Raw genomic sequence first — 10,522 nt, 5'->3', positions numbered from 1 at the left:
TCAGGTCTATTACAAAGTAGGGAAATAATAGAAGTGGGTCTTTGTTACGGATTTTATGTAAAGAATGGCATGAAATAAAAAGTCTGGTAGCAAGTGTATTCTGTTTCTTGCAAAATTTTCTGAACTCTTTTTGCATAAAAAACAAATCTACTTTTGAATATATACTGTAATTAGGCTGCAGAATTAAATAATTTATTTTCTTTCTTTAATATATTTTGCAGCTTTTAGGAGAATTTAGTCCTTTTTTTAGAGACAAAACGAGCAATGGCTAGGGGAATTCCAGCATATGCGGTTGGCAACGTTGCTTGAAAGGTGAGTGTTTATACTGTACACAAACAGGCCCTTTCTTAGAGAAGTGCAGGGGTGCATTTCAAGCCTGGCGTGCCCTTTTCGAGGCCGAGTGGCGCCAGGGCACTTTTAACGATTTTCATATTATCGTCAAATTTGACATTTATAAGAAGTCATATTTTATTCATATTTAAACAGTTTCATAATAAGGTCTACTCTGTCGACCTAACAACCTCTATTATCTAGATTCGAAGTCATGTATTTTCGCTTGAATTCTGTAAGTATTTCATTCATTCATTTTATTCCATAAATCTTACACGAGCAATGAAGCTTTAAAATGTGGAACAAGTCAAAATTTTACAATATTACAATTACAATTTTTACAGTTTTACAATTTAGTAATTTTCTACAATTTTTACAATTTTGTGCAATTTTTTGCAATATTTTGGCGAGTGTAGTGAGATGAGGTGAGGTCCGAGGATTCGCCAAAATATTACCCGGCATTTGCCTTTTGGTTGGAGAAAACCTCAGAAAACCCCAACCACGTAATCAAATCAAAGGGGGGGGGTAATCAAGTCAAAGGGGTTGATGCCAAGGACTCGCCATGGACTCGCCATAGACCATCCGGCTTCAGTCCCACGGCTGTGGAAAACCTCGGAAGAAACCAAAGACCAAAGGGGGATCCAACCCAAGCCCGAACGCAGCTCCGGATCAGCAGCCCAGCGAGTCTGCCGACTGAGCTACATCGATGGCTCTACTAAAAGTATACAATACATAGCCAATCAGATTATTAAATTTACAAACGCAAACGATCATTCATCAGTTGAGCTATATGTATAATACAAAACAAGTTAATTAAATTTAAGGCATAAACAACTCAACCAGTTGTGATATACAGAAATTGATAATACATATGCGGAAATGGTGATAAAGACGATGAAGGCGACGACGAAGACAAATACTACCGAAATCCCAGAGCCAGGATATATTCTTTGTTTAGAAATACACCACTGGAGAAGTGCTTTTACTTTTTTTCTTTTTTGCTCTTCTATGTGAAGAGTTCCCACCCGATTCCCGAACATATGTCAGAATTTATATTGAAAAGTTTACAGCCATGTCCAACAAGACTCAGGTCAATATCTGGAAGTCTTTTATAGCCAAAAGGCTGGCAGTTCTCTCCTGCACATGTGTTGTGAATGTATCTTTTGTCTCTAACGTCATTGCTAAATATTTGAATGTAAACAAACTTCCCCTAAAATAGGGGTTGCCCTGAAGGACAAAGTATACCAAATATACAAGTATTAGTAAATGCGTACAATTTTATGAAAATGTTTTCGTGAGAAATATAATTACAGTCTATAATTTTTCGTGTTGGTACTAAATCGACAATCAGTCTACCGCCTCATGTAAGGTTCATTTCACAGTCTTTCGTATATTAATTTAAGTCGGTTGAAGTCCTTCATCAGTCGAACTAACACTGTCTTTAGCCTCATGTGATCACCCTGATCACATCTATAGAGTGGTTCATATTGAAAGTGATCCTACATCATTGTGTTAGTGACTAAAATGGTAGTTCTTGAAAATGATTGCAAGAAAGTACATTAATTCTGCCCTGAATTTTAATAACGACCATTTTCTTAATTCAGTAAATTCTGTGACACTTGCAAAAATCGCTGAAAATATTGTTATTCAAAATAATACCAACGTAAGCAGCAATCAACATTGTCAGAATGGAAGCTTCCATCAAGTGGATGACTTCCTCAATAAATAATAAAAAAAAAAAAATTAATTCCAGAATAGGTAATGGATTGGCCCACTTATACATAGTTTAGTTGATAGTATCAAGAGGTGCAATGTTTTATTTCCGGCATGTGCAAAACTGGTTGGTCTTCCTTCGTTTCATGACTGTCCTTTGAAGTCTCTGCAGTGGCCCTGCATCGTGCCGACCACACGGTCGGAGGGAGCCTATACTTGCTATGTGAGAGCGTCTAGTGTTCGTTCAATCGTTCAAAGAAAGACGAAAACATTCGATTGATGATGGCTGGTAGTAATTTTGCGAAGGTGTATGCAAGTTCTACATTTGATAGAATTTACAACAGTTTGAAAAGTACAGATATTAAGGCATACTGTATTCACGTAGAATAAACTGCATTCAAAATTTTCGAATTTCTCTGTGGGCACGAATAAATAAATTTCTAGTTATGTCAGTGACACTGTGAAGATTTTACTTGTGAATTTGTACAAAAAGTAAATTGTGAATAGGCCGTCACGGGGGCCTAGTGGCTAGATTGCTGAATAGATCTGTAATCCTGTGGATCCGAGTTCGATCATCGGCGTACCCCTGGTTTATAACTTGTTTTGGGCAAACCCGTAGTACAGGTAACACAGGGATTTTCTCCGGGAGCCCCGTTTCCCCTGTGAAATCCTAACAATCATCATCATCATCATCATCATCATCATCATCCAACCTTTGCAAAAAAAAAACATGTAAAATAATTAAATCAAATTGACATATTCTTAGGCAGAGTTATGTAATTAAATAAATAAATTTGAAATTAAAGTTAAGATTACCAGTACAACGAGTAGTAATCTAAAACGTTAGTTCATTTTTTTAGTTGGCAATTAAATTATGCTGTATCAATCAATTCTAGGTTATTTAGCGCCGATGGTATTGGTGATAACGAAAAGATATTTGGTGAAATGAGGCCGAGGATTCGTCATAGATTACCTGACATTTGCCTTACGGTTGGGAAATTCTCGGAAAAAGCCCAATCAGGTAATCAGCCCAAATATCTGAGAGCAACAATAAAAAATATAAATGACACTCGGGAGGAAATTAAACACAGAATAAATATGGGAAATGCATGATATTATTCGGTCGAGAAGCTTTTATCATCCAATCTGCTCTCAAAACACCTGAAAATTAGAATTTATAAAACAGTTCCTATTACCGGTTGTTCTGTATGGTTGTGAAAGTTGGACTCTCACTTTGAGAGAGGAACAGAGGCTAAGGGTGTTTGAGAATAAAGTGCTTAATAAAATATTTGGGGCTATAAGAAGGGTGAAGTTACAGGAAAATGGAGAACTGCATCTGACATAATTAGGAACATTAAAACCAGACGTTTGAGATGGGCAGGGCATGTAGCACTTATGGGCGAATCCAGAAATGCATATAAAGTGTTAGTTGGGAGACCATAGGGAAAGAGACCTTTGGGGAGGCCTAGACGTAGATGGGAGGGTAATATTAAAATGGATTTGAGGGATATGATGGTAGACTGGATTAGGCTAATCTTGCTCAGGATAGAGACCGATGGTGGACTTATGTGAGAGCGGCAATGAACCTACGGGTTCTCTAAAAAGGTATTTGTAAGTAGGCTAAGTAGGCCTAAGTCTTTAGATTATTTCGAAGAATATCAATATAAACGTAATTGTTCATGATGCCTTCGATAACATTAACTTTCCCACCACATGTTATCCTTGTTGATCTCGCGGTTTTACCATTAGATCCGAGTTCGCGAGTTCAAGCCCGGTCCAGGACGATAAAATCCTTAATATAGCATCCTCAGAAAAGAAATGAAGTCGTGTGCCCATGCCCTTCATTTTTAACACATAAAAGAAGTTTCAACACTGGATATGAAAATCATTCATTTCCTTTGTGTCATGTATGAGGAAAAAGTAATGAGAACATGGTTTCCGGCGATTTAAAATATCTGAGCATTAAGCACAATCATTTGTCAAGTAAAATGAAAACCTGCTTTATTGGTCTGTTGTCATAGAAATGAAAAAAAAAAACAAAAGAGATGGAGAAAATAAAAACTATGTCTTGATAGTGTACAAGTAGCAAGTTATGAAGTAGCCGGTCATTTAAAGAAGATATAGCCCCATACTATAGGCGAGGTGCACGGATCATCTAACTAGTACGGGGTAACGTGTGGCTAGCACGAAACCACCCTTCTTCCGTTATGGCCGACTTGCAAAACCGACATTCGCTACTCAGTATTTAGTGTAGATCCCCCAAGTCATCACGATTTTGAGTGGGTACCGATCCCATCCACTGGCCGAAATTTCATGAGAAAATTCCTTCCCCATGAGGACTCGAACCGGAACTCATTCCGTAACTGTAATCCTTTTAGACAACGAGGCCACGGTACGGGACATTCTTAATACCGTTTTCAAATACAATCAAACCTAGATAAATCGAATTCCAAAATACTTTGGTTTATCGAGGTTTTTAATAATTGAGGTTAAATTTTATCATTACTGTAGCTGTCTTAATAGAGTTTTCCCACCACCTGGTTCGCTAAACGGTTATCGCTATGTTGACGTCATTGTTAAAAGAGCCAACCAGAGCCATTTATCTCACGTCATTTCAATAGCGGACCCGCTATTTCTAGACGTATAACGTGGATGTGAACGGAGTTTAGCGTAGGCCTAATTCGATGTTAAAACATAGCATCTCGTTTGAGATTTACCACCATGATATTCATCTACTTATAACAGCTCAAGATGGATAAATTATTCAGGCCGAAGTAAAAGAAGGCTCAGAAAAAAGAATTCTAACAGACAAAAGGTTGAGTCGTGAGCATTCCGCGAAGCGAAAACGCTCCTTTCTTTAACTCGCCGTAACTCGGAAACCAGTAAAGATTTTGAGTAGCGACCACTTTTAAAAGTAATTTACATTCTTTCTCAACATTTCTCTCACTTTAAACTCCATCTAACATAAAAAATTAAAAAAAAATTGCCGCTTACAAACTTTTGAAGGTGTAAATATCTATTCTGAACAGATCACATCGAAGTTAGTATTTTTTCTCACTTTTCAGAAAGATTTTCACTTCGAATTTTTTTCTATGCTTACCTTAGACATTGAGCTATAAATTAAAAAAAAATACAGTGCGATTGATTCACTGTCATAGGTATTACGACATGATAAATCTTTAAAGGTGTGGGAAATATCGCATAATAGTCTTACCGTTAAAGAAATACGTTCGCTAATCCCTTACGATTGTTTCCGAAGTTTTACGAACTTGTACATATGTCACCACATTACTGACGTCGAAATACTATCGTTAGCCGTATAGCGGGCGATGAGGGGGCGCAAACACTCTAATAACCTGATCTGAGCCGTAACACTGTATTCACTCAAGACGGCTGGCAAAAGAAACCAAACGAGTGGATTGGTAGGGAAGGGAAGGTGTCTTGCGAAGGTGAGAGGACTGAGCAGCTTTGATTTATGGAGGATCGGCCTACCTTATATTCTATTTACAAAGGTTTCCATGAGTAGATCCGATTTGTAGAGGATCGGATTGCCTTAATTCGAATTATAGAGGTTAAATTTTCACAGAGTCCATCTAAACCACTGACGACCAACTGGGTGCTCGCGGTGCTATGTGCAGGTATTGAGCACGATGCGGGCTCAGTGCGAGCGGAGCAGTGGACGCGTACTTGTCCTCGGTAGCAGTGGTGTCTCGTAAATCGGAGCCTGTTTGTCATGGGGGGAAAAAAACCGTTAAAGCGAAGGCCTTTGACGCCAACATACAATTTCAATCCTGAATGGAAAGCAACATACTTCTTCATGGAATGTAGCGAAGTTCTATGTAATTTTTCGAATTATTGGAAGAGATAAATTCGTCCCTGGAAATGAGTTGCAGAGCTCGCAAATATTAACTGGAAATATGATCTTGCATTCATGACTGATATAACTGAACATTTAAACGTTTTAAATGGATCGCTTCAAGGGAAAAACAAATTGATCACAGATATGTTCTGCAGTATTCAAGCGTTCAAAAATATGCTGTCGTTATGGGAACGTGAACTGTCCAATGGCAATCCCGGTCATTTCCCCAGGTTTGGCACTTGTGGTCCGGGACTTTGATTTCTTAGAGGTGGACTGTTATGTTGAACATCTCCAGTTGCTTTCTTATGAGTTTGAAGGCAGATTTCAAGATCTAAGTCACTTAAAAATGGATTGCGATCTATTTGTTACACCGTTTAGCATACATATTGGTGATACTCACAAAGATGTCCAACTGGAACTAATAAACTTGAACAAACGTAGTTTGCTATACTTTTATAGCCGATTTCCTAAACCAAGATTACCTCGTCTTCATAGACGTGCGGTATCTTTGATTTCAATATTTGATTCGACCTATGTGTGTGAAGCTTTATTTTCAGCTATGAAGCGTATCAAAGGCCCTGAAAGAGCTACCTCAGGGACCATAACTTAAAGTGTGCATTAAGGGTATAGAGTTGTTTCATTATGTCCAAATTTATTTCATGTCGTACAAATGAAAAGACGTCAAAAGTAAGAGCGTGTACCGAGTAAACCAGCCAAAGTATCAGACTCTTAATTGAGATATGTATCCATTGTACAATTTATATCATTTTAATTTGAAACCATCTTTCCAGTATTATCGTTGTATTTGTCAATATGTTTTTGTTTACTTTTTTCAACATGCCAAGTGTATAAAATATGTAGGAATTTCAATTGCCAATTGTATTATTTCGTATTATTTCGTTCTTGTATAACTATATTTAAAAATATGTTGCAAGTATATTCTACAATTAAGTTGTATTTAGTTATATTGGTACAATGTATTATTTCTATTGCTATAAAGTAGGCTATTTGCATTTAGTTATTTAGACTAAAATTTAGTGTTGGCACAAGCGGAATAATTAAGTGTTCATCAAAGCGCATGATGTATTCTTCTTTACTATCCAATCGTCTATAGTGTAATCACAGTCTAGTATATACAGTCACGAAGCTTGAGTTGTGAGGGTACTAGGAACAATTGACTGTGCCGGCACTATTTCGCATTGTCTGTAATGAGGCGATATTAGGGATCTTAGTGGTTAACAACTATCCATGGATGCATATTTACTACGTATTGAGTTTCGTGACTGTATATACTAGACTGTAGTGTAATGTTAAACGCAACTACAGATTGCAGACAAAGCAGGACGCCACTGCGCTACGCTCCCGCCGACACAGATCCTGCACCGTGCGCACAGAAGCAATACGGCGTGCTTGCGAGTTGGTTGACGGTGATCCTGAAAATTCCTCTCCAAAAATTCAATTTATCGCCTTTTATTCGAATTGGCATGCATGGTCTTCGTTGTGCAGCGGAAGGGAACAGACCAAAACTTCGAATTACCAAAGGTTTCGACTTATTGCAGTTCGACTGTAATACAATTTCATGCCGTATTGGAGATATATCCTTTAAATAAATTGTGGGTGAAGATTGTGAAAAAAACTCATTAATGGATGATCTTAGGTTTTCTTTACAGAAATAGTAGTCGACTGATGTAGGTTAGAAATGTCGGCTACATCAGATTCACTGAATAGGATTCTATTATTCAACAATCTTTTTTTCATTCATTGAATTAACACGCCACCTGGATAAGATTGTACATACGTAACGCTGTCATGATAGTGTTGAAAGAGAGTGGGTTGTTCCTGGGAGAATTACATTTCTGTTTGTACGGACGGTGCACCAGCAATAAAAGACATGTAAAAGGTTTCGTCTCAAGACTAAAGCAACATTTCCCACGTGTAGGCTTCACACATTGCTTCATACATCGTGAAGCGCTTATAACAAAACCAGTCTCACCTGAGCTTGGAAGTTTCAAGACGCAGTTATCAAGATGGAAAACTATGTAAAATCAAGTGAGATGAAAGCAAAATTTATTACACAGAGCCATCCGTTAAAAGCCAAGTTATGTATCGATATGTTGCCACTCTTCTCCAAAAGAGGTCTCCGCAATTGTTATTGGAGTGCTATTAAATTTGTTACCAAGAGTACAGCACAGGAGGCAAGAGCTGTCGGGATACTGTTTGTGTTGAATTTCCATATCGGTAGATAAGAGAATAATATACTGGGATACAAAGTTGAAGCAAACATGAAGCTTGTTGGCAGAGATTGGTAAGTATTTAAAGCAAAAATTTTCTTTAGAAAACAATGAATCGTTTCGGACCAAATTTACAATAAGTCTAAGTAAAATAATTCGACAAGCAAGTTTGCAACTCCAATTTTCTGCAGTACGATTTATAATGTTTTGCACAAAGGCTACTTCTGCGAGCATATAACACTCAATTAACACAACAGGTTTTGGCCCAAATATAAAGTTAAAAGACTGGCTTTCATGAGTGTATCTTGCCAAAACTTGCCGAAGATAACTCGTACTTATATCATAGGCCTACATATTTGTCTGGTGAGGCAACTTTCAGTGTATCGGGAAAGTCAGTACACACAGTTTCAGAATCTGGAGAAGCGAGAATCGGCATATTGTGCTATTCGCCCACCCAAAATGACTATCTGGTGCCGTCTAGCACAGCCTTCAGCTGGAACATTTTTTTAACAGAAAGATGGCGCTCCTCACTTCTCGTGTCAGGTAGGCCTACACAATTATATTTTCTGAGTGACACTTTTCCGAGACAATTGATTGGCAGAACATTTGACACCCTGGTTTTGCCGCCAGAGTGACTAGATCTAACATCATTGGTCTCTTTTTGTGGGAATTTATCAAGGTTCAGACTATATAGAACACCGGTGACTGACCTGACACTTTGAAGCACAAAGTCTGCCATATGATTCAAAATGTTGCGTTAGAAGACAAGAGAAAGTAAGCGCCAAAACATGGGTTTTCAGGTTATGGTTGATTCATACATGTATTATAGACTTACGGTGCTATGCATAGACATTTCGCTAGCCCGCGCTGCGAGCGTGCTAAACTAGCCCCGGCTATCGAGTGATAACTTGTACAGGATTCAAACCATATCATATATCGCTAACACTGGTTTATGAATATGAAAAATTTTAGTTAGCTGATCATCCACCGGAAGCCCGCGCTAAGGATGTCTATGAATATGGCCCTTAGTATTTTATGCGTGTTGTGATGTTGGTACTCCCGAATTACAGGGATGAATAGTTGCGTATATTTCGGTATTCAAAGAAAGTGAGTAGCGTGTCATTTTGTCATTTAAATATTTCTAGTGTATTAAATACCTAAAATATAAAATTCTCATTATATGCAGTATGTAATGTTGTTTCATATTCACTTGCCTCAAGACTTATTCTGATCTTTGCTGCAGAAAGGTACTAGGTTATACTATCCTCAGCACTAGGGGAGAGTGTAACCTATGGGCTGACAAATGTTTTGAGTTCGTGGATTTCAACTTAAGTAATTTTTTTCTTTTTCACCATAGGTAAGGTACTGATAGACAAATTTTAATTTAATTTCAGCAAGTTATTAAATTTAATATATATATATATATATATATATATATATATATATATATATATATATATATATATATATAATATTTAATGGAGGGCTGTAGAGTTTATCTTTATCCATGATAATGGCAACATGCAGTATTCATAATTTAGTATGAAACAAGTAAACAAATATACAAATAAACAAACAAAAGTATATAAATAGATCACATCAGCAAGAATTATGGAATATACTGTATATATAACATGAAAGGAAGAGTAACAAATTTTATATTTAGAGGGCAATCATCTTCTCTTTTGCTTCCCAGTACTTCTCTACCAGTGTTGTGGAGGACAGATTGGGACAATCTATTAGATGGTCTGAGTCCAGAGTGGGTTGCAGAGTGGGCAGTTAGGATTCTGGAGTAAACCAATGCGGCATAGATGTTTACCCAAGCAATCATGTCCAGTTGCTAATCGGAATTTGGCAACTGCTTCTCTCCTTGGCCAATTTGGTACCGAAGTTACATTGTCTTTCAATTCATGGATGCTTATGTTGTCTATTAAATTTCAAATTTGAACTATTAAATTTATGGGTTTCGCTTACCCCTGCTCACCTTTATATGATTGTTCCTGAGCAAGAACAACATTAGTTTATAACAATTAATTTCTATGCATGCATAATATTGTTACTGTTACTATGGATATCTGAACGAAGTTCTAGCTATATTCTTAGTATTTTTGTGATCATTCCTATTTCTAATTCGCCGTAATGAATGTGCAAAGGGCCAGAATCTGGAAGAGGAGGGTGAAATTGTTACTAAACGGTTATGTAAGCTTATATTGTAAATTTGAATCAGTCAGAGAAGATAACATTTTTTGAGACTGTGTAAAATTGATTTTCTGTTTACTTGGTAAGAAAGAATAACATCTCTTAGCTTTGGAATTTCAAGACTTGATTTAAAGAAAGAAGTAAATGTTGTCTGCGTCTGTTTGCACTGGTGAGCTTTATGTATATCATG

Source organism: Periplaneta americana, chromosome 12, assembly GCF_040183065.1.
Source record: "Periplaneta americana isolate PAMFEO1 chromosome 12, P.americana_PAMFEO1_priV1, whole genome shotgun sequence".
NCBI classification, from domain to species: domain Eukaryota; kingdom Metazoa; phylum Arthropoda; class Insecta; order Blattodea; family Blattidae; genus Periplaneta; species Periplaneta americana.
The sequence above is the reverse complement of the archived record's forward strand: the minus strand, read 5'-3'. Positions refer to the sequence as shown.